Here is a 23,428-nt window from a genome sequence, read left to right on the forward strand (position 1 = left end):
CAGACTCACAGCAGATCTCTCGGCAGAAACACTACAAGCCAGAAGAGAGTGGGGGCCAATATTCAACATCCTTAAAGAAAAGAAATTTCAACCCAGAATTTCATATCCAGCCAAACTGAGCTTCATAAGTGAAGGAAAAATAAAATCCTTTGCAAACAAGCAAGTACTCAGAGATTTTGTCACCGCCAGGCCTGCTTTTCAAGAGCTCCTGAAAGAGGCACTACACATAGAAAGGAACAACCAGTACCAGCCATTCCAAAATCACACTAAATGCTAAAGAGCATCAACATAATGAAGAATCTACAACAACTAACAGGCAAAACAGCCAGCTAGCATCAAAATGGCAGTATCAAATTCACACATAACAATATTAACCTTAAATGTAAATGAACTAAATGCACCAATCAAAAGACACAGACTGGCAAATTGGATAAAAATCCAAAACCCATCAGTGTGCTGTATCCAGGAAACCCATCTCACATGCAAGGATACACAAAGGCTCAAAATAAAGGGATGGAGGAAGATTTACCAAGCAAATAGAGAGCAAAAAAAAGCAGGAGTTGCAATTCTCATCTCTGAAAAAATAGACTTTAAAGCAACAAAGATCAAAAGAGACAAAGAAGACCATTACATAATGGTAAAAGGATCGATACAACAAGAAGAGCTAACGATCCTAAACATATATGGACCCAATACAGGAGCACCCAGATACATAAGGCAAGTTCTTAATGACTTACAAAGAGACTTAGACTCCCACACAATAATAGTGGGAGACTTTAACACTCCACTGTCAATACTAGACAGATCAACCAGACAGAAAATCAACAAGGATATCCAGGACTTGAACTCAGACCTGGAGCAAGCAAACCTGATAGACATTTACAGAACTCTCCACCCCAAATCCACAGAATATACATTCTTCTCAGCACCATATCACACCTACTCTAAAATTGACCACATAATTGGAAGTAAAGCACTCCTCAGCAAATGCAAAACAACTGAAATCATAACTAACAGCCTCTCAGACCATAGTGCAATCAAGTTAGAACTCAGAATTCAGAAACCGACCCAGAACCGCACAGCTTCATGGAAACTGAACAACTGGCTCTTGAATGTTGACTGGATAAACAATGAAATGAAGGCAGAAATAAAGAAGTTCTTCGAAACCAATGAGAATGAAGACACAACATGCCAGAATCTCTGGGACACATTTAAAGCAGTCTCTAGAGGAAAATATATAGCAATAAGTGCCCATATGAGGAGAATGGAGAGATCCAAAATTGACACCCTATCATCAAAATTGAAAGAGCTAGAGGAACAAGATCAAAAAAACTCAAAACCCAGCAGAAGACAAGAAATAACTAAGATCAGAGCTGAACTGAAGGAGATTGAGACACGAAAAACCCTTCAAAAAAATCCATAAATCCAAGAGCTGGTTTTTTGAAAAGATCAACAAAATAGACAGACCACTAGCCAGAATGATTAAAAAGAAAAGAGAGAACAACCAAATAGATGCAATAAAAAATGATAAAGGGGAAATCACCACAGATTCCACAGAAATTCAAACCATCATCAGAGAATATTACAAACAACTCTATGCGCATAAACTAGTAAACCTGGAAGAAATGGATAAATTCCTGGACTCCTGTGTCCTCCCAAGCCTAAACCAGGAGGAAGCCGAAACTATGAATAGACCAATAACAAGGTCAGAAGTCGAGGCAGCAATTAAGAGCCTACCACACAAAAAAAGCCCAGGTCCAGACGGGTTCACAGCCGAATTCTACCAGACACACAAAGAGGAGCTGTTACCATTCCTTCTGAAACTATTCCAAATAATCCAAAAAGAGGGAATCCTTCCCAAATCATTTTATGAGACCAATATCATCCTGATACCAACACCCGGCAGAGACCCAACAAGAAAAGAAAACTTCAGGCCAATATCCATGATGAACATAGATGCAAAAATCTTCAATAAAATGTTGGCAAGCCGATTGCAACAGCAAATCAAAAAACTTATTCATCATGATCAAGTAGGATTCATCCCGGGGATGCAAGGCTGGTTCAACATACACAAGTCTATAAACGTAATTCACCACATAAACAGAACCAAAAACAAAAACCACATGATTATCTCAATTGATGCAGAGAAGGCATTTGACAAAATTCAACAGCCCTTTATGCTAAAAACCCTCAATAAACTCGGTATCGATGGAACATATCTCAAAGTAATAAAAGCTATTTATGACAAACCAACAGCCAATATCATACTGAATGGGCAAAAACTGGAAGCATTCCCTTTGAAATCTGGCACCAGACAAGGGTGCCCTGTTTCACCACTCCTATTCAATATAGTACTGGAAGTTCTAGCCAGAGCAATCAGGCAAGAAAAAGAAATAAAGGGTATTCAAATAGGAAAGGTGGAAGCCAAATTGTATCTATTTGCAGACAACATGATAGTATACCTAGAAGACCCCATCGCCTCAGCCCAAAAACTCCTGAAACTGATAAGCAACTTCAGCAAAGTCTCAGGATATAAAATCAATGTGCAAAAATCACAAGCATTCCTCTATACCAATAACAGACTTAAAGAAAGCCAAATCAAGAACGAATTGCCATTCACAATTGCTACAAAAAGAATAAAATACCTTGGAATACAACTCACAAGGAACGTAAGGGACCTCTTCAAGGAGAACTACAAACCACTGCTCAATGAAATCAGAGAGGACACAAACAGATGGAGAAACATTCCATGTTCATGGTTAGGAAGAATTAATATTGTGAAAATGGCTATACTGCCCAAAGTAATTTACAGAATCAATGCTATCCCCATCAAGCTACCATTGACTTTCTTCACAGAACTGGAAAAAAACCACCATGAACTTCATATGGAACCGAAAGAGAGCCCTCATAGCCACGTCAATTCTAAGCAAAAAGAACACAGCAGGGGGCATCACACTACCGGATTTCAAACTATACTACAAGGCTACAGTAATCAAAACAGCATGGTACTGGTACCAAAACAGAGATATAGACCAATGGAACAGAACAGAGGCATCAGAGGCAACACAACATATCTACAACCATACAATCTTTGATAAACCTGACAAAAACAAGCAATGGGGAAAGGATTCCCTGTTTAACAAATGGTGTTGGGAAAACTGGCTAGCCATGTGCAGAAAGCAGAAACTGGACCCCTTCCTGACACCTTACACTAAAATTAACTCCAGATGGATTAAAGACTTAAACATAAGACCTGGCACCATAAAAACCCTAGAAGAAAATCTAGGCAAAACCATTCAGGACATAGGAGTAGGCAAGGACTTCATGAACAAAACACCAAAAGCATTGGCAACAAAAGCCAAAATAGACAAATGGAACCTAATCAAACTCCACAGCTTCTGCACGGCAAAAGAAACAGTCACTAGAGTGAATCAGCAACCAACAGAATGGGAAAAAATTTTTGCAGTTTACCCATCTGACAAAGGGCTGATATCCAGAATTTACAAAGAACTCAAACAGATCTACAGGAAAAAAACAAACAAGCCCATTCAAAACTGGGCAAAGGATATGAACAGACACTTTACAAAAGAAGACATATATGAGGCCAACAATCATATGAAAAAATGCTCATCATCACTGGTCATCAGAGAGATGCAAATCAAAACCACATTGAGATACCATCTCACACCAGTTAGAATGGCGATTATTAAAAAATTTGGAGACAACAGATGCTGGAGAGGATGTGGAGAAAAAGGAACACTTTTATACTGTTGGTGGAAGTGTAAATTAGTTCAACCATTGTGGAAGACAGTGTGGCGATTCCTCAAGGCCTTAGAAATAGAAATTCCATTTGACCCAGCAATCCCATTACTGGGTATATAGCCAAAGGACTATAAATCTTTCTACTATAAGGACACATGCACACGAATGTTCATTGCAGCACTGTTTACAATAGCAAAGACCTGGAATCAACCCAAATGCCCATCGATGATAGACTGGATTGGGAAAATGTGGCACATATACACCATGAAATATTATGCAGCAATCAGAAATGATGAGTTTGTGTCGTTTGTAGGGACATGGATGAATCTGGAGAACATCATTCTCAGCAAACTGACACAAGAACAGAAAATGAAACACCGCATATTCTCACTCATAGGCGGGTGATGAAAAATGAGAACACACGGACACAGGGAGGGGAGTACTAAACACTGGGGTCTATTGGGGGGAAAAGGGGAGGGCCAGTGGGAGGGGGAGGTGGAGAGGGATAGCCTGGGGAGAAATGCCAAATGTGGGTGAAGGGGAGAAAGGAAGCAAAACACACTGCCATGTGTGTACCTATGCAACTGTCTTGCATGTTCTGCACATGTACCCCAAAACCTATAATCCAATAAAAAATTTAAAAAAAAGAAAAAGAAAAAAAGGTTCAAAACCTGAACAGATATTTCTCAAAACAGGACAGTCAAAAGGTCAATAAATATGTAAAAAGGTGCTAAACTTTAGTCTTCAAGAAAAAAAAAATTAAAATAAAGCAGCATTCTACTATACACCCATCAAAATGGCTAAATGTAAAAGACAGACAATACAACTATTGATGAGGATGTGAGAAAAAAACAAATCTCAGACATTGCTGGTAGAGTATAAAATGATATGATCATTTTGGAAAACTGACAATATCTGTAAAGCAGAACACACATGTCCTATGATTCAGCAATTTTACTTCTAGATAGAAATGCACTTATACGTTCATGAATTTCAGTAGTAGCCCCCAACTACAAATACTCCATGTACCCATCAATAAGAGAGTGGATAAATAAATTGTGGTATGTTAATTCATGTAATGCTATACAATAATGAGAATAAACAAAATATTACCATATACAACATAAATGAATCTTACAAACCTAATATTAAGCAAAAGAAGCCATGCATAAAAACACCTACACACACACACATAGAGCCCCCAAACAAACAAAACTTAATTTATGGTGTTAGAAGACAGGTTAGTGACTAACTTTGGTAAGAAAAGGGGACTTAAAGGGGGAATGAGGAGGCTTCCGGGTGTTGGTAATGCTCTGTTTCTAGATCTAGATTCTGGTTTTCTGGGTGTGTTCACATAGGGAAAATTCATCGATATGAACACTTTTCTGTTAGTATATTTTATATCGATATAAACTTCCAAGAAAATAAGGGGCTAGGCATGGTGGCTCAGGCCTGTAATCCCAGCACTTTGGGAGGTTGAGGTGGGAGGTTCACTTGAAGTTCAAGACCAGCCTGGGCAACAGAGCAAGACCCTATCTCTACACAGAATTTAAAAATTAGCTAGGTATGGTGGTATGTGCCTGTAGTCCTAGCTACTTAGGAACCTGATGGGGAGGATCATTTGAGCCAGGAGTTCAAGTCTGCAGTGAATGATGATCACATCACTGCACTTCAGCCTGGGCGACAGACGGAGATCCTGTCTCTGAAAATAAATAAATACATAAAAAAAGAAAATAAAAGTATACCCAGGCCATTTAGGAATCCAGGAAAAAGGAAGATGAAGATTTAAAATATTAGGCAATGGCCGGGCTCAGTGGTTCATGCCTGTAATCCTAGCAGTAAGGGGGCCCAATATGGGCAGATCACCTGAGGTCAGCAGTTCAAGACCAGCCCAGTCAACATAGTGAAACCCTGTCTCTACTATACAAAAATTAGCTAGGCATGGTGGCATGTGCCTGTTGTCCCAGCTACTCAGGAAGTTGAGGCATGAGAATTGCTTGAATTTGTTTACCATTAAGGAAATACAAAAGCAGACCCTGGAGGCAGAGGTTGCAGTGAGCTGAGATTGCGCCACCGCACTCCAGATTGGGTGGCAGAATGAGACTCCATCTCAAAAAAAAAAAAAAAAAAAATTAAGCAATAAAATAAAGTTAGCATCAAGGGTCTGACTCCATTCTCTCTCTTCCTCAGCTATGGCAAATACTTTTAACCTGTCATGGTATCCACAAGAACTCCTGCTAGCGAGGAGGCAAGTGTTTGTTCTCCCATTTGATGCATAGGAAGATGGAACCCCTGAGGCGGTCAATACATAGATTAAAGTCTCATAGGCAGTTATACGCAGATGCAAGACCAGAATCTGGTCTCTTAATTCCTGATCCTGAGCTTGGTGCACTACAACCAGTTGTCAGGACATATGATCTTGCGGAATCTGGGTTCTCAGCAGTGAATGCCTTCACTAGGAGCTGAGCCAGCAAGTTTTTCTCTGTGTCTCTAATTTATAACAATGTTGAGGATGAGAAATTTGTCCCTAACTCATAGTAATGCCAAGGACTAGGTATCTGCTTTAAGTCAATTCAATTATGAAATAAGCAGATACCCAGTCAGCGGTCACTGCATACACTTCCCTGGAAGTACACGGGGTGCAGCTACAGGACATAAGGAGGTAATTCTACATACATACTTTTCCTCTTTCTAAAAGCCCAATTATTGATGGTATTGAACAAGTTCTGAAGGCACTTGAGAGGAGGCTAACCCGAGGGAAGAGTGAAAATGCATAACACCTGGGATCCCGTCTAGTACGGCTATTTCTTTTTTTCTTCTTTTGAGACGGAGTCTTGCCCTTGTCACCAAGGCTAGAGTGCAGTGGCACGATCTCCACTCATTGCAACTTCCGCCTCCCAGGTTCAAGCAATTCTCCTGCTTCAGCCTCCAAAGTAGGCACCCACCATCACACCTGGCTAATTTTTGTATTTTTCACCATGTTGACCAGGCATGACCCACCTGCCTCGGCCTCCCACAGTGTTGGGATTAGAGGCGTGAGCCACTGCTATGGCTATTTCTATACAAGCCAAGAGAATCACACTTCTGATCCTTCCATTTTTTAAACAAGATTCAAATTGTGGTTTAGAATGTTTTGAATTTTTTTTAAAAAAGAATGTTTTGAGTTCAATATTTTTGCTTCAAGATGATTCTTCTGAAAAAATACCTGAATATCAAATCCATAAACACAAATTTGGCGAACAGATGCAGACTGAACTGGTGGCTCTCTAGCAGGCAATTTATTGCTGGATCCTACCTTTGCGGTGATGATCAGAGTGGCTTATGCCTCCCTCCAAAAACTCCCATTCTTCATCTTTTTCCTAAAGATAGCTGCCCTCTGAGCAAAATGCAGACCTTGAAGGGCTCTAGGGACTGATTCGCCCCTCAGCACTGGCTACACAGGTATTGGAGATAATTACCGACTCTAGCTTTATAGTTCTTTCCAATTTCCTCCCAAAGTTAGAATAAATCTCCCCAACACAACTAAAGTCACTTTTCTCTCAATTCATAGTCTATCCCTTTGTGTACATTTCCCCTACGAATTGTACTTTTTTATTTCAAAGATGACGTCATGCCCGAGCCTCCTCCCAGGCATCTGACCTTTTTGGTTCCCATTTTCTATCAGAAATCTCCCTTTTCAATGTGAATTCTAGTTCTGGTTCTTTATCGCTTTTGCCCAATGCTTGGCTCCTTTTATTTCTCTGTACTGAACTGTAATGGCATTTGCTAGAATGCTTACCCGTATGCATAAGCGCATGGAAGAGAAACACTCATAGTGGAACCAAGATATGCTAAGTTTTATGTTATTTTAACTTTGGAGATTCCTGCAGGCTATCTCAAAGAAGCAGAAACAGGCCCTTTCCCAGACTGCCTTCCCACCCAGAGCCAGTTACAAAATATGGGGGTTACTGCATTGGACAGTGAAATAGACTATTAAAATTATTGTTCTTTACTCGAGCTAGTCAAGCAAAAAAAAAAAGGTAATTATCTCAATTTTGTCTATATATGTCCTTATGTACTTGAATTTGCAAGAGCTCCAAAGCAACAGAATCTGGTATTTGGTTTCCTGAAACATTGTTTTTTCAAAGCCTCAGCTTGACAGAGACTGAAACCAAATCCTTCAACTTGAAATGTGGTCCCTTTTAGGTAAATGTCGGTCAGCTTTCTTACATCTGTCTGACAGGATGCTGGAGTGACCAAATCAAAGGGCTGTACTGTAATGGGCCCACCATTCCTGGTAATTATCTTTGCATGGGCTGTCCTGCTGAGGGTTGTGTCCAAAATGAAGGCATCGTATAAATGCCCTGATCCTTAATGAAATCCCTGTAGCTTGAGGAGAGGAGAGGCAGATGCACTCCTTACCCTCATTGTGGATCAGATTCTTCTGTATTTTCACAGAGCCATTTGACCAAAGGAACCATCTTATTCTCAGGGCTCAGCTCTGTTGAGAGATTCTTAATTGAATGCTTCCAGGGCCTGGTTCCATTTATGCCCTGGGCTTGCTCTTTCGATTGCCTGTATTGTCAGCTCAGTGCAACATGGCTGCTCCTTCCATGAGGGCTCCCCTTCTTTTCTACAGTTCCGTAGGACTCTGCATTCTTGTACAGTGAAGGGTATAGACCTGCAGCCTTTTTTTTTTTCTGCTACCATCTCAGCTATCTGTCTACAAGGCATGGGCAGTGGCCAGCCACTACTACAATAATTTAGGCACTTAAACATTTTTGAAAATTCTGCACCGAGCAAGAAACTGTGATTCTGAAACTCCAATTAGCGGAATGTGCCAGGCAAAAATCATGCAGGCACATCGGCTTTCGAAAAGTTTTACTACAGAAGCAGCAAATAAATAAAAAAATAAAAACATCATGAGGAAGCGGGGGGCAAAGAAAGAGGAAAAAGAGGAGGAGAAAGAGAAGTTGAGCCCATATATATTACTATAGCATAGATATTGTACTGTACCAAAGCACCCGCTCAGAAAGAGAAGGAAATTTCTTTTTCCCTCACTGGAGCTCACCTTTCTCTACAGGGCCCTGTTCCAGGAAATCGTCAGTAGCTGCTCTCTGTGGTCAATAACAGATAATTCCAGATCAAAAGAAGTGTTCTGAAGTCAAGATGTAGTTTTTAGATCAATGGTTTTACAAGTTGAATCCGGGGATCTCTGATGTGTCTGCGAAGATTCTTCCAGTTGTTCAGTGGGCTGAGTCTAAATGCAAGGCACACAGTGTGTTGGGTGATTTTGTTTTCTTTTTTCTTTTTTTCCCTTCGAAACATATTTTCCACTGCAGATTTTAAACAAAATTTAAAAGCATCGAAGCAAACATTTTTGAAGGGAGCTAAAAATAATCACAAGGGATTCAGCAAAAACACCTCAAAGGCATTTTTCGTTTGCTTGCTGTTTCTTTAATCTAGTAAATACGTGAGACTCTTGTTCTGCTTAAGTAGTCTAAAGACTAAAAATTTCAAGACTCACCGGATTAAAAGATGAACCTTGCAAAGGGAATCTTTTTCAGGGGAGGAAAGTAAACTTTTTTCTCTCTGGGTTTTCCATTTCCCAGTATCATTTATTCCTGGTTCTCTCTCTCAGCAGTGGTTTCTAGTACAATGCCTATAGCTTGGAGTCAGGAGCAACCACAATAAAAAATAATCCCTCTCTGTGCCATCACTGTATTTATTTAGTGTTTTCTTCCAGGGAGCAGGCATTCAGGTGCGGGGTAAAGGGGACATTAAATGTGGCTGCAGCTTGGGGAAATCTGTTTTTCTTTTTTCTTCATTCTAGCCCCAAGGCAAGAGTTTTAACCTCAGGAAAGTCTGGGCGGCTGGAGAGTTTTTGTGAGTTATTTAATAACCTGGTTGTCAGCCACAGAGCACAACAAAGCTGTCCAGACATTTAGGTTGCTCAGATGCCATGAAATAAAAATTTGCACTTATGCCTGTGTCTGCTTGTCCCTTTCTAACAGAGTAACATGCATATTTGGCTATTTGTTGGACCAATTTGCACAGCCATAGTTTCCTAGAAGGATTTTAAAACAGATGGAGCTGCCTACACTGCAGGTAAACAGTTTGGAAGCTCTACCTTAAAATGAACTTAGAGGTGTCTAATTGGATTTTGATGAAGTGTTTGCAACACCATTTACCTATCTGTATAATTCTGTTATATACAATGTACTCTCCAATAATTCAGATGCCATCCTGTATTACCCAGATGCATTAGCCCTCTCAATCCTTTATGCAGGCTTGCCTAGAAATAAAGGAAAAAAATGTTCTTCCCACCTTGCTTGATAAGATGAAAACAATGTGTTCACTTTTTGAATGTAACTGGGAAAAAAAAGGAGGAAAAAACGGTCAATTCCAACATCTGGATAAAATTTATTACATACCTCTCTGGGACTCCCTGGTTCCTGAATGATTTGGTTAATGATCCCTCTTCCAAGCCTTCAGAGACTCAAAGACTCAGCCTGTCGGGGAATGATACTTTGCTGCTGGATGCTACAAAGTTGGTTTAAATAGGTTGTGGAAATGGGAAATGCCGTAGCTGTAACAAAATTCCTGGCAGGGGGAGGCGGGGCAGCACAAGCTATGTAAGCATGCTCACATGTTTCTGTGTGGATACCCAGTGGAAAAGTTATTTGCCACTTCTGGAGAGGCTGGAAGTTGTTGAATATACTACATGGTATCTTAGCCCTAGAATCTGCCTCATGCATGTTTATACCTGACCAACCTCTCTCAAGTTACCCCACTTCACTCCCTACCAAATGACTTCCTTTTTTTTTTTTTTTTTTTTAAGATAGAGTCTCACTCTATTCCAGGCTAAAGTGCAATTGCACGATTTTGGCTCACTGCAACCTCCGCCTCCCAGGTTCAAGCGATTCTGCCTCAGCCTCCTGAGTAGCTGGGATTATAAGCACCCGCCACCATGCCTGGCCAATTTTTGCATTTTTAGTAGAGACAGGGTTTAACAATATTGACCAGGCTGGTCTCAAACTCCTGACTTCAGGTGATCTGCCTGCCTCAGCCTTCCAAAGTGCTGGGATTACAGGCATGAGCCACTGGGCTCGGCCACAACCACAGAACCTTATTTTCTTCCTAGAACTCATCACTATTTGAAATCACATGAACAACATAAGTTTTTTTGTTCTTGTTTTTTTGCCAGAGTCTCACTCTGTCACCCAGGCTGGAGTGCAATGCTGCGATCACTGCAGCCTAAAACTACTAAGCTCAAACAATTCTCTCACCTCAGTCTCCCAAGTAGCTGAGAGTACAGGCAGGCACCATCATTCCTAGTTATTTTTCTTATTTTTTGTAGAGTAAGGACTCACTTTGTTGCCCAGGCTGGTCTTGAACTACTGGGCTCACGCGATCCTCCTGCCTTGAGCAACATGCACATTTTGCAAAGTGCTAGGATTACAGGCGTGAGCCAAGGTGCCCAGCTAACAACAAAGGTTTGAATTGCACATGTCCACTTACACATGGAATTTTAAAAATAAATGTATTAGAACATTTTTTGGAGATTTGCAACAATTAAAAAAAAACTCACAGATGAACCTGATAGTCTAGAAATGTTGAAAAAATTAAGAAAAAGTTGGACATGTCAAAATGCATAAAATATATGTAGACACCAGTCTATTTTATCATTTACTACCATAAAATATACCTAAGTCTATTATAAAAAGTTAAAATTGGCCGGGCGTGGTGGCTCACGCCTGTAATCCAAGCACTTTGGAGGCCAAGGCGGGCAGATTACCTGAGGTCGGGAGTTCAAGACCAGCCTGACCAACATGGTGAAACCCCATCTTTAAAATAAATAAATAAATAATTTTTAAAAAAGTTAAAATTGTCTGGGCACAGTGGCTCATGCCTATCATCCCAACACTTTGGGAGGCCAAGGTGGTCAGATCATGAGGTCAGGAGTTCGAGACCAACCTGGCCAAAATGGTGAAACCCCATCTCTACTAAAAATACAAAAATTAGCTAGGCATGGTAGTGCACACCTGCAATCCCAGCTACTCAGGAGGCTTGGGCAGGAGACTTGCTTGAACCCAGACAGCAGAGGTTGCAGTGAGCTGAGATCGCCCCACTGCATTCCAGCCTGGGTAACTGAGCAAGACTCTGTCTCAAAAAAAAAAAAAGTTAAAATTTAACAACACTTATGTACACATACTATACATGGCACCATTTGTGGTGGAGAGAAACATAAACAAATGTAAAGATGCAGTATTAAATCATAAAATCATACAATTAACCATACACACACACACACACACACACACAACTGTAATAATTTCAAAGCCACCTCCTGTTGCTACTGCTGTGAGCTCAAGTGTTGCAAGCATCTGCTTAAAATGCCAGGTGACAGTGATCATCTCCAGATGAGCAGTTAGTTTCTTCAGTAAATTGCATAGGGCAGTAAAAAGTGCTCTCTCAAGGTTCTCAAGTATTTTTTATAGTGTTTAATGCAATATCATAAACTTTGAATGACACCATGGGACCCATACAAGGTGCCACTGGTGATGCTAGAAGTGCTCATAAGAAGCAGAGAAAAGTCATAACATTACAAGAAAAAGCTGAATAGCTTGATATGTACCACAGATTGAGGTCTGGAGCTGTGACTGCCTACCATTGCAGGCAGATGATTCATCTTGTAAACAGATGACATAAACTTATGATATCAATAAATATAGTTCAGTACTGTAAATGTGTTTTCTCTTCCTTACGATCATCTTAGTAACATTTCTTTTCTCTAGCTTACTTGACTATAAGAATACAGTGTATAACACGTATACAGACTATGTGTTGATGATTTATGTTATCTGAAAGGCTTCTTTCTGGACAATATTAGGCTATATTAGTAGTTAAGTTTGGGGGAAGATGAAAGTTACACTCAAGTTTTCAACTGCATGGGAGGTGGTGCCCCTAACCCCCGTGTTGTTCACGGGTTAACTGTATCTTGTTTGTTTACTTGTTTTGGTCTAGTTCTCCAATCACAATATAAACACCATGAAAGTATCTCATCTGTCTTGTTCACTACTGTATCCTACATGTCTAAAATAGTGACTGCAGACAGCAGGTGTTTGACAAATATGGGCCAAAGTAAAGAATGTGGATTTAGTCAAATCATGTCAACCTCAGTTCTGTTTTGGGATTACAGGCATGAAATTCTTGGATCCTTATGTGACCCCTAATGAATGGAAGTATGTGAGCAAATTCTCTCCATCTATGATGAAAATCGAAGGACCCTTGGTTTGATGCTCAGGGGTGTCAATGTATCTCACATGTGTAGCCTCAATACACTCTAGGTGAGGGACTGGGAGCAGTGCTGGCCCAGGATACTAGGCCACCAACCCTTGCCTAGGGCCAGGCTGAGATGCTTGCATCCCACTGGGGGTCTCACAGAGTCAGGCCTAGGCTACTCTCTGCATCCTATAAACCACAAGGGCTCCAGCAGCCCATAGACAGAGTAGGGTGAGAGGAGTGAGGCATGTGTCCTGGGTGCAAAACTTCAGGAGGTATCAAAAATCCCAATAATAAAAATAAATAATATTTTAATAAAATATGAAATATTTTAAAATAGAAATAAAATGTATGCAAAAATAGAAATAAAAATTATCATTTATTCATGATCAAGAGATCTCTCTCTCTCTCTTTTTTTTTTTGAAACAGAGTTTCACTCTTGCTGCCCAGGCTAAAGTGCAATGGTACAATCTCGGCTCACCACAACCTCCGCTTCCTGAGTTCAAGTGATTCTCCTGCCTCAGCCTCACAAGTAGCTGGGATTACAGGGATGTGCCACCATGCCTGCTAATTTTGTATTTTTAGTAGAGACAGGGTTTCTCCACGTTGGTCAGGCTGGTCTCGAACTCCCAACCTCAGGTGATCCACCCACCTCGTCTCCTATAGTGCTGGGATTACAGGCATGAGCCACTGTGCCTGGCTCTTCTCTTCTATTATTCCATTACTCAGCTCATTATACAAGGGTTAGATAGGGTCCAGGGGTAATTCTCTCATGGGTTCTTACAATTCTCCTGAGATCTAGGAATGGAAGCCCTAAACTAGGCCAGCCCCAGGAAACTGGAACCAGTCAGCACCGTTTCCACTCTCCCTAGTTATTCTGGAACTCTAGGCAGACGATGGCGGCTCCTTCCTCAAAAAACTAAAAACAGAACTACCATATGATCCAGCAAACCCACCGCTGAATACATAACCAAAAGAAAGGAAATCCATATTTAGAAGAGATACTCACACTCCCATGTTTGTTGCATCCCACAATAGCCAAGATACGGAATCAACCTAAGTGTCCAACAGTGGATGAATGGATAAAGAAAAGGTACATACACACCGTGGAATATTATTCAGCCATAAAAAGAATAAAATCCTGTCATTTGTAACCACATGCATAGAACTGGAGGATACTGTGTTAAGGGAAATAAGCCATACATAGAAGATAAATATCGCAGGCCAGGCACAGTGGCTCACACCTATAATCCCAGCACTTTGGGAGGCCGAGGCAGATGGATCACAAGGTCAGGAGATCAAGACAACCCTGGCTAACATGGTAAAACCCCGTCTCTACTAAAAATACGAAAAATTAGCCAGACGTGGTGGCATGTGCCTGTAGTCCAGGCTACTCGGGAGGCTGAGGCAGGAGAATCACTTGAACTTGGGAGGCAGAGGCTGCAGTGAACCAAGATCAGGCCACTGTACTCCAGCCTGGGCAACAGAACGAGACTCCATCTCAAAAGAAAAGATTGAGGACTTTATTAAGTTACTGCTATTGGGAAAAAGATTTAAAAAAAAAAAAAGAAGATAAATATCGCATGTTCTCACTCACATGTGGGAGCTAAACAACAACAACAACATTTGGCTGGGTGAGGTGGCTCATGCTTATAATCCCAGCACCTTGAGAAGCTGAGGCAGGAGGATTACTTGAACCCAGAAGTTTGAGGCTGCAATAAGCCATGGCTGCATCACTGCACTCTAGCTGGGGCAACGCAGCAAGACCATGTCTCAAAAAAAAGTAAAAATTAGATAAAAATTGAACTCATGAAGACAAAGAGTACAATAATGATTACCAGAGGCTGAGAAGGGTAGTGGGGAGACAGGGGTAAAGAGAGGAGTTGGTTAATGGGTACAAAAATACAGTTAGATACAACGAATAAGATCTAGTGTTGGCATCTATTTGGTTATTCTCTCTTTTCTTTTTTGTCAGTCTGGCTAGTGGTCTATTTATGCTAAAAACCCTCAATAAACTCGGTATTGATGGAACGTATCTCAAAATAATAAAAGCTATTTATGACAAACCAACAGCCAATATCATACTGAATGGGCAAAAACTGGAAGCATTCCCTTTGAAATCTGGCACTAGACAAGAATGCCCTCTCTCACCACTCCTATTCAATATAGTACTGGAAGTTCTAGCCAGAGCAATCAGGCAAGAAAAAGAAATAAAGGGTATTCAAATAGGAAAGGTGGAAGCCAAATTGTCTCTATTTGCAGACGACATGATAGTATACCTAGAAGACCCCATCGCCTCAGCCCAAAAACTCCTGAAACTGATAAGCAACTTCAGCAAAGTCTCAGTATATAAAATCAATGTGCAAAAATCACAATCATTCCTATACACCAATAACAGACTTAAAGAAAGCCAAATCAAGAACGAACTGCCATTCACAATTGCTACAAAGAGAATAAAATACCTAGGAATACAACTAACAAGGAACATAAAGGACCTCTTCAAGGAGAACTACAAAGCACTGATCAATGAAATAAGAGAGGACACAAACAGATGGAGAAACATTCCATGTTCATGGTTAGGAAGAATCAATATCGTGAAAATGGCCATACTGCCCAAAGTAATTTACAGACTCAACGCTATCCCCATCAAGCTACCATTGACTTTCTTCACAGAACTGGAAAAAACCACCTTGAACTTCATATGAAACCAAAAGAGAGCCCGCATAGCCAAGTCAATTCAAAGCAAAAAGAACACAGCAGGAGGCATCACACTACCAGACTTCAAACTATACTACAAGGCTACAGTAATCAAAAAAGCATGGTACTGGTACCAAAACAGAGATATAGACCAATGGAACAGAACAGAGGCATTGGAGGCAACACAACATATCTACAACCATACAATCTTTGATAAACCTGACAAAAACAAGCAATGGGGAAAGGATTCCCTGTTTAATAAATGGTGTTGGGAAAACTGGCTAGCCATGTGCAGAAAGCAGAAAATGGACCCCTTCCTGACACCTTACACTAAAATTAACTCCAGATGGATTAAAGACTTAAACATAAGACCTGGCACCATAAAAACCCTAGAAGAAAATTTAGGCAAAACCATTCAGGACATAGGAGTAGGCAAGGACTTCATGAACAAAACACCAAAAGCATTGGCAGCAAAAGCCAAAATAGACAAATGGAACCTAATCAAACTCCACAGCTTCTGCACGGCAAAAGAAACAGTCATTAGAGTGAATCGGCAACCAACAGAATGGGAAAAAATTTTTTGCAGTTTACCCATCTGACAAAGGACTGATATCCAGAATTTACAAAGAACTCAAACAGATTTACAGGAAAAAAACAAACAAGCCCATTCAAAAATGGGCAAAGGATATAAACAGACACTTTACAAAAGAAGACATACATGAGGCCAACAAACATATGAAAAAATGCTCATCATCCCTGGTCATCAGAGAAATGCAAATCAAAACTACACTGAGATACCATCTCATGCCAGTTAGAATGGCGATCATTAAAAAATCTGGAGACAACAGATGCTGGAGAGGATGTGGAGAAATAGGAAGACTTTTACATTGCTGGTGTGTGTGGCAATTCCTCAAAGACCTAGAAATAGAAATTCCATTTGACCCAGCAATCCCATTACTGGGTGTATATCCAAAGGATTATAAATCGTTCTACTACAAGGACACATGCACACGAATGTTCATTGCAGCACTGTTTACAATAGCAAAGACCTGGAATCAACCCAAATGCCCATCGATGATAGACTGGACTGGAAAAATGTGGCACATATACACCATGGAATATTATGCAGCAATCAAAAACAATGAGTTTGTGTCCTTTGTAGGGACATGGATGAATCTGGAGAACATCATTCTCAGCAAACTGACACAAGAACAGAAAATGAAATACCGCATATTCTCACTCGTAGGTGGGTGTTGAACAATGAAAACACATAGACACAGGGAGGGGAGCACTATACACTGGGGTCTATTGGGGGAATAGGGGAGGGACAGCGGTGGGGGGAAGCTGGGAAGGGATAGCATGGGGAGAAATGCCAGATGTGGGTGAAGGGGAGGAAGACAGCAAATCACACTGCCACGTGTGTACCTATGCAACTATCTTGCATGTTCTGCACATGTATCCCAAAACCTAAAATGCAATAAAAAAAAGATCTAGTGTTGAGTGGCACAAAAGGGCAACTATAGTTAACAATAATTTATTACATATTTCAAAGTAAAAGAGTAGAATTGGAGTATTCCTAACACAATGATAAATGCTTGAGGTGATGAATATCCCAATTATCCTGAGTTGATCATTGTATATTTTATGTATGTATCAAAATACCACATGTACCCTAAAAAATGTACAAGTATTATATATCCATAAATTTTAAAAAATGTTTTAAAGCATGGGGGATCCTAAGTTAGCTGCTTACTTCCAACCTGATGCATCACCAATCTGAGGCAGGCCCCAAACTTTGGGAACAAGGCGTGAGATAAGTACCACTTCAGTGTTGGCAGGGTAACCTGCTTGAGGAATTGACTATTTGATTTTCTGTAGTGTCTGCCATTTCTGTTATTCACAAAAGAATGGACCATTCCTATCTTCCTCCACACTCTCAATCCCAAAAGGGTAACCAGGGCTTTTTGTTCTGGAGATCAGGCTTTGAACTCAGGAAAAAGAAAAAAAAAGAAACAAAGAAAAGAAATTGAGCTGGGTGTGGTGGCTCATGTCTATAATCTCAGGAGGTTGAGGCAGGAGGAATGCTTGATTGAGCCCAGGAGTGAGCTATGATCTTACCACTGCACTCCAGCCTTGGCAACAGAGTAAGATGCTATCTCTTAAAAAAGAAAGAAAGAGGCCGGGTATGGTGGCTCACACCTGTAATAACAGCACTTTGAAAGGCCAAGGTGGGTGGATCACATGAGTTCAGGAGTTCGAGACCAGTCTGACCAAAATGGAGAAATCCCATCTTTATTAAAAATACAAAACTGGGCTGGGCACAGTGGCTCATGCCTGTAATCCAAGCATTTTGGGAGGACAAGGCATGTGGATCATGAGGTCAGGAGTTTGAGACCAGCCTGACCACCATGGTGAAACCCTGTCTCTATTAAAAGTACGAAAAATTAGCTAGGTGTGTTAGCAGGCACCTATAATCCCCGCTACTCAGGAGGCTTGAGGCGGGAGAATCACTTTGAACCTGAGAGGCAGAGGTTGCAATGAGTTGAGACCACACGATAGCACTCCAGCCTGGGCAACAGAGTGAGACTCTGTCTCAAAAATAACCACAACCACAACCACAACAACAAAAAGCTAGCCAGGCTTGGTGGTGGACACCTGTAATCTTAGCTACTTGGGAAGCTGAGGCAGGAGAATTGCTTGAACCGGGGAGGCAGAGGTTGTGGTGAGCTGAGATTGTGCCATTGCACTCCAGCCTGGGCAACAAGACCGAAACCCTGTCTCCAAAAAAAATAAAGGAAGGAAGGAAGGAAGAAATCAATGAGCTTTTGTTTTTAAAAATCAACCGGGAGTCTCAGAGGCAATAAAATGGTTTTGCCTGAGAGGAAGAAGGGTTTGTAGGATTAGAAAAGGGTAGAAGAGAATTTCCTGCATCTGGCTTTGAGGGCATGGTGCTGAGGAGCACTAAGGCCTCCTTTTGTGGCCAGGTCCTGCTTCAGGCCTCCCACAGACCCCTAGGACCAGAAGGTCTCCAATGGGGATGACTGTGTGCTCAGGGAGGTAAGCAAAGGCACTGCAGATCCGAAGCCTCAGCAGAGGTCTCCAAGCCATAGCAAGGACTGGAGAAAGGGTCCTAGAATAAACCATCATTTTGGGCAAAGAGCACCAAGGGTGGCAGACACCCTCGACTAAGAGACATCTTCCCCTCAATATGTGTAAGTTCCTGATAAAGGACCAAGATTGGATTTGCTACTCATTGTTGGATGGAAGCCAAGGGTATTTAATTTAGAAAACTAAAGAAATGTGACATTGTCACCACCTGTATGCCAGAGGACAAAGTAATACCTGCTAGCAGTGTTTAACGCCAGCCTCCACACTTTCCTTTAAAGTATTTAGGTTTCCTGGCTCAAAGAAGCCTCCAGCTTGGTTTGCTGAACTGTGCCTCTCAGGAGTTTGAAGGCAGGAAGTGTTCTGGGATATGTGCATATGGGCGTGCATGCTGCTCTGTGAGGGAGGCTTGCGCTTGGGCCCCATTCCAGTCCCTTCCTTACCAATTCAATGGGAGCCTGAGTCAAAGGTGGACTCAGACAAAGACATATCCTGAAAAAAAGGGGAAAGGAAGCTGGGCAGAAGTTGCCTGCAGGACTGGGATTGCTCAGGATTGGGGCACCCCCAATCTTGCTTCGAAACACATTCCCAAGTCTGCACTGCCCCCAGGTGGCCACACCAGAGCTCCGCTCTGTACTTGGTATGGAGAGAAGACTGTATGGGATGCGTGTGTTTCTTCCAGCTGGAGCTCTTTGGAGACTCATCGGTAACCCTGATGAGATACAGAATTCTGAAGGCAGAGCAAGCCTTAGTGAGGAAGGGGGTGAGTTTTGTTTACTCTGAAATATCTGTGGAATATACTGAAACACAGATACCTAGGAATCTGTCAAAATAAAAATCTAAAGCTCTGGAGAGAGGTCTAAACTAGACATGCAGATAGGAGTGTTATCATTTATGTAGTAATTAAAACCACGGGAACAGATGAGATCACCCAGGGAAAATGGAAACAGACAAGGGCTGAGTCCCAAGGACTAAACTCTGGAGTGGGCTAGGAAAGGTTTGGTGATATCATCTTATATATTTTTCTGGAGCTTTGGAGTTAGATTCTCAACTGCTTTCATACTCATTATCTTAATTCTCATCTGAGAGGTTCTATAAAATACCTGGTAAAACCACGTGTGACTGGGATAATAGCAGTACTGCAAGAAATGCGATCCATCGGACAGGCAGGAGGTGGGATACAGTGTCACGGAGGAGGCTTGAAGTCCCAGGTTAGCATGACACAGAATGACTCCTAAGAGGACTTGAAACTCTTGCCTAGACTCTTGGTGAAAAGCATAGCTGGTCCGTGGCGCTGGGTTAGAAATGCTGTTGCAGGACGGAGGCAGACCTGACAATAGCTCTGCAAGGGGCACTCAAGAAGCAGGTACAGCCTGCCTGCCTCTGCGTGTCCTACAGGCAGCAGTCCGCTAGACTGAGCTGAGGAAGGACCGCCAGCTGGGAAGAAAGGCATCCTTTCCAGAGACAGAAATAAGGCAGCGAGAATACTTGCTACTTTCTGAGTGACTGGGGTTGGTGGGAGACATGAAGGCTGACCTGGCCCTACAAGGAGGCCTGTAATACAGACAGAGGGGTAGAATGCAGGGCAGAGATAAATGCAGTGAGGTGACTCCTTTGGTACAGTCCCCACTTCCTTCAATTGGTCTCACCCACTCTGGACGCACTTCTTCCCGTAGCATTTCAGAGTTTCCCTGTGTTATACATGTTGTTGTGCACCTATTCACATGCTCCCTTGCGTTTCTCAGACTGTTCATTGGTGTGACTTCTCCAGGGTTTGCATATTCCCAAGCCACCTATATTATTTTTCTTTTAATCAGCTAACTTTTCCAAAACTGAAATATATTTGTGTAAATTGGAAATTTTAGAGCATGTTACTGTCATTTGTCACAAAGAGAATATAATCCTAGAAAAAATTAATAAAACAGTGTCAGGAAATTCTAAATAACTACTGTTACCAGAAGAAAACTCCAGGCCTGAGGTCTATTTTCTTGATTAAAAAGAAATATACTAAAAAGGAATAAGTTTTAGAATATGTCAATGACATATTAACCTCAAATGAGACTTTCTTCTAGATGAATCCAGGCGTGGAAGCAAATGAAAAAGGGAATTACTTCTTCATAATGAGATGATTTTATGCTTTCCATCTACCACCTAAAATCATCTTCTATTTAACTTGAAATCCTCTCAAATACCACCAGCAGTATACATCCTAAGCTTCTGGAGACAAAAGGGCTGAAAGCAGGCTAATGAGTTCCACAAGTAAACTGAAAAAAAAAACTGGCCAACTTCACCTCCTTTACAAGTTTGTGTGAATGCTCTACAACCTTGTGTAAAATTTCTCCTTTGTATCCCCTTTAGCAACTAGAGTAGAATGGCACACATAAATACGCTCAATAAATATTGGGAACTTAGAAAAAGTTGATCTGGGAGTTGAATAGGACCCTGGGAGGCTGAGGGGAAGATGGATTTTCTGTAATACACCCCCTCATCTCCCACTTCCAACCAATAATAGGCTCAGCCTGAAGTCTAAGCAAGATGTGGAAATGCCATACACCAGTAGAGGAGAACTGGTTCTCCTTAGAACTATATAAATAATAGTTATTTCTCTCCTTTTGGACTTGGAGGTCTGTATTTTGATAAACAATTATATTTACTCCTGTAACGGTCCTGCCCCATTTTCAAGTGATAGAACAACTCCAAAGTATCTTCCCCTCTTCAAGGTCATTTACAGTAAGTGATGTGCTTCAGATGTGTCTTGCACTGAACTGAAAACAAACTATCAAGGAACACTCCTCACCGGCCATATCCAAAAGGCATTCTAGGTTTGTATCCCTTCTAATATCTCTTCTTAATTTTGTACAGATAACATTAGCGATGGATACATAATGTTTTTCACTGCTGTTTACAAAATAAAATATCTGAGTCTCTCAAAGGCAGTTTAGGAAATTCAGGACCCTCTGAAGAGAAAGATGAAAACATCAGTAAACTCCCAGTCCTAGGATAGGCCAGCTTAAAGTGACTAGGCCTGTGGACAGAGATGAAACTGACAAACCTTTACATACTTGGCCCTAGTCTGGAGCAGGGGATTGACTTTTACTCTGAGAAGAACTTTAGAGGCCAAGGAAAAGACAGATTGAAAAGAAATTCTCTCTGAACAGGTATGTAGCGAAGCCAAAGATTTCAGAATTCTGGCCCATGAATCTTTTCCCCAGCCTACTTTAGTGCTATGACCAAATACTACAAAGAACCAACTTAAGACTACTACCAAAATTATTTATTTATGACTCAATTCCCCCTTGGTGTATCATTGACGGTAATATCTAAGTGACCGACTGGTTCTCCTTTGTGCCTCATCTGCCAATCAGTGGATTCCCAAAGACTGCTAATTATGTCAGTTTTCAACCCAAGGTAAACATAATCAGGAAGTTAAATCCTACTGCTGTCAAAGCTATCCCAAATTCCAAAGTCATATATAAGTGATTTAAGGATTGTCTACTGTCTAGAGAATTCTTGCCAAGTTCCCAATAGAAAAATGAGAGCTGGCCTCATAATTAAATCATGCCATCATCAGTGGCCCATTTTCTTTCCAGCTTTGGTGAAGACATCCTTGTATCAGCACAGCAGAGTTAAATTGTCAGATTCCTGAAGCAATTCCCCTTTGGACTTACCTGTAGATATTACTGAGTAGGAAGGATTGGTGAACTCAGGATCCCAGCTTTGGTTCAGTGACTTTGGCAGCCTGACCAAAGCTATTCCCTGCCTTCACATTGCTTTTTATGCAACTCTGGGCTGTTGATGACCTCCAGCTGTGGGACCATCCCTCTGACCACTCTGCCTGGCCTCCCAGATCTTCAATGCTTTCATGGCTAAGGGGCCTCTATATCTTCCTGCTCCATGGATTCTCTGCCTTAAGGATTTCTACCTCCCAGGGTGCTGCCAACTCAGCAAGGGTATGAGTTCTTTTGCTGATGGCAACTGAGCTATCACATTTCTCATCAGGAAGCAGCCTGAAATTAAGGTGCAAAAATTAAACTGTTGAGACTAAAGGCATTTGATGCAATTGAATTTCAAGCAGAGTCTGAAGTTCCCTGGAGTAGAGCTTGCTGTGTGGGGGCCTAATGCCCATGGCTTTGAAGCAGTCTGATAATCTGAAATGTCTCTTAACCATGTCAAAGCCCCTGTAGAGCCAGAATCCAACAGATTTTCTGAACTAGAACTCTGCTACCATTCTCCAAGCTAGTAAGCTTTGCCACTTACTAGCTGTGACCTCTGACAAATTATTTAACCTCTTTGGCCTCTCTCTCCTAAGATGTAAAATGTGGGCAATGAGACTTATTCTACAGTGCTAATGTAAGCTTTAAACAAGCTATGATATGTATAGTACATGGTAGATGCTCAATTCATTTCAGTTCCCTTAACCCTACCCTCTACATTTTAGAGGAAATCTATTTACCTGCCTTACCTCTTGCTTAGTAGACAGGATGAGGCTTGGGTTGAAGATTATATTACTCAGGGGCAAGTCTAGAAAGGATGTGGGGTGGATACCCTAGATAGTCACAGGGATTAGCGTTTCTCTTCCTCAAATCCTAGGTTGGTGTGA

General features: G+C 41.3%; 1 protein-coding gene across 37 annotated transcripts in view; it reads right to left on the reverse strand.

The window, feature by feature from the left end:
- Positions 1-23,428, reverse strand: part of ASIP (agouti signaling protein) — a 210,955-nt gene that overhangs the window by 109,556 nt on the left and 77,971 nt on the right. For 21 of the 37 annotated variants that reach the window (XR_013535041.1, XR_013535039.1, XR_013535038.1 and 18 more), the window contains one exon: positions 8,813-9,001. The exons of 15 other annotated variants lie outside the window; for them this stretch is intronic. The gene's annotated coding sequence lies outside the window, so the exon portion shown is untranslated. Of the gene's footprint in view, positions 1-8,812; positions 9,002-10,175; positions 10,254-23,428 lie in introns of all 37 variants that reach the window. One more of the 37 variants, XR_013535044.1, reaches the window with a different exon arrangement.

Source organism: Callithrix jacchus, chromosome 5 (assembly GCF_049354715.1).
Source record: "Callithrix jacchus isolate 240 chromosome 5, calJac240_pri, whole genome shotgun sequence".
Taxonomy (NCBI): domain Eukaryota; kingdom Metazoa; phylum Chordata; class Mammalia; order Primates; family Cebidae; genus Callithrix; species Callithrix jacchus.